Here is a 2,140-nt window from a genome sequence, read left to right as displayed (position 1 = left end):
CCTGATATGTGGACTCTGAAGTCTTATGTATGTATCTGATTGCTTTGACCATTTAACAATTCTCTTCTTGTTCTTTTCTTTTAATAAACCTTTAGTTTTAGATATTAAGAGCTGGCTGGCAGCCTGGTATTCTGGGTAAGATCCAAACTAATAGTGATCTGGTAATGTGGCTGGCCCTTTGGGGATCAGAAGAAAACTTTATCTAGTGAGTAGAGGTTTTTAATAATTCCTCACCTTACTGTACCTATCTGAGTGGGAGCCGGAGAACTAGCATGCAATAAAAGGGGGCTGTGAGATTTTCTTTTTTTAGCTTTTGGATAACCAGGGTGATGGGATCAAAAGCGCAGTTTGACTGGTTGATTAAACAGTGTTAACCACTAGTTTTGGGAGACTTTGCTCTTCTTTTTGCAGTCTGCCCTCATCTTTGCATTTTCAATGTGGGCTACCCTATGTAACTTGGGTCACAACCTGATTTTTATTTTAATGTTACAGATTACTATAGATGGAAGAAATGTTTCAACTTGATTTGCAGTCATCAGCAAAAAAGTGGTTCAGTGGTATTTATTCTGAGCTTTGCTCATTATTCCAGAAGAGTGTTAACAAGGCACTGGTTAAGATGTCAGTATCCAGTTAGAAATTACTGGACTCCATCTGCAAACAGTATGCACATAGTTACATAATGTAATTAATTCCAATCCCAAAATAATTGATGCAGCAATACATGAAGATCGTTGAGTTTTTGTTGCTCTTTATTTGATCTGTCAGGGTTGCTAATTGGAATTTGCACCTCTTAGCACTGAATGACTGAGAAATATACTCTTGCTTTAGATTTAACCAACAATTCTGAAATGATTGCCAGGTACCATGCTGAAATAAGATGTGTAGAAAAGTCTGACCCTGGCATATGGGAGGAATTTCTAGAAGGAAACTGGGTTGTTAAAAGATTGCCAGTTGACTTCTGTGCACTTGGCTCAGATGAACCCTGGAACAGGAAAACAGAGCACTAAAAGTTATTGGGGGATTGGTGGGCATAGAATCATAGAATCATAGAATATCAGGGTTGGAAGGGACCCCAGAAGGTCATCTAGTCCAACCCCCTGCTCAAAGCAGGACCAAGTCCCAGTTAAATCATCCCAGCTAGGGCTTTGTCAAGCCTGACCTTAAAAACCTCTAAGGAAGGAGATTCTACCACCTCCCTAGGTAACGCATTCCAGTGTTTCACCACCCTCTTAGTGAAAAAGTTTTTCCTAATATCCAATCTAAACCTCCCCCATTGCAACTTGAGACCATTACTCCTCGTTCTGTCATCTGCTACCATTGAGAACAGTCTAGAGCCATCCTCTTTGAAACCCCCTTTCAGGTAGTTGAAAGCAGCTATCAAATCCCCCCTCATTCTTCTCTTCTGCAGACTAAACAATCCCAGCTCCCTCAGCCTCTCCTCATAAGTCATGTGCTCTAGACCCCTAATCATTTTCGTTGCCCTTCGTTGTACTCTTTCCAATTTATCCACATCCTTCCTGTAGTGTGGGGCCCAAAACTGGACACAGTACTCCAGATGAGGCCTCACCAGTGTCGAATAGAGGGGAACGATCACGTCCCTCGATCTGCTCGCTATGCCCCTACTTATACAACCCAAAATGCCATTGGCCTTCTTGGCAACAAGGGCACACTGCTGACTCATATCCAGCTTCTCGTCCACTGTCACCCCTAGGTCCTTTTCCGCAGAACTGCTGCCGAGCCATTCGGTCCCTAGTCTGTAGCGGTGCATTGGATTCTTCCATCCTAAGTGCAGGACCCTGCACTTATCCTTATTGAACCTCATTAGATTTCTTTTGGCCCAATCCTCCAATTTGTCTAGGTCCTTCTGTATCCTATCCCTCCCCTCCAGCGTATCTACCACTCCTCCCAGTTTAGGATCATCCGCAAATTTGCTGAGAGTGCAATCCACACCATCCTCCAGATCATTTATGAAGATATTGAACAAAACGGGCCCCAGGACCGACCCCTGGGGCACTCCACTTGACACCGGCTGCCAACTAGACATGGAGCCATTGATCACTACCCGTTGAGCCCGACAATCTAGCCAGCTTTCTACCCACCTTATAGTGCATTCATCCAGCCCATACTTCCTTAACTTGCT

The 2,140-nt window shown here is 43.7% G+C and overlaps 1 long non-coding RNA gene across 1 annotated transcript; it reads right to left on the bottom strand.

Moving 5' to 3' along the window:
* Positions 1–809: 809 nt before the first annotated feature.
* Positions 810–1,003, bottom strand: LOC122459229. The gene is made up of 2 exons (XR_006279767.1): positions 930–1,003; positions 810–891 (listed from the first exon to the last, which is right to left on the bottom strand). It is a non-coding gene; the product is annotated as an uncharacterized LOC122459229 (long non-coding RNA).
* Positions 1,004–2,140: the final 1,137 nt, after the last annotated feature.

This window comes from Dermochelys coriacea, chromosome 3, assembly GCF_009764565.3.
Source record: "Dermochelys coriacea isolate rDerCor1 chromosome 3, rDerCor1.pri.v4, whole genome shotgun sequence".
NCBI classification, from domain to species: Eukaryota; Metazoa; Chordata; order Testudines; family Dermochelyidae; genus Dermochelys; species Dermochelys coriacea.
This window is presented reverse-complemented; position numbering and strand designations above follow the sequence as displayed.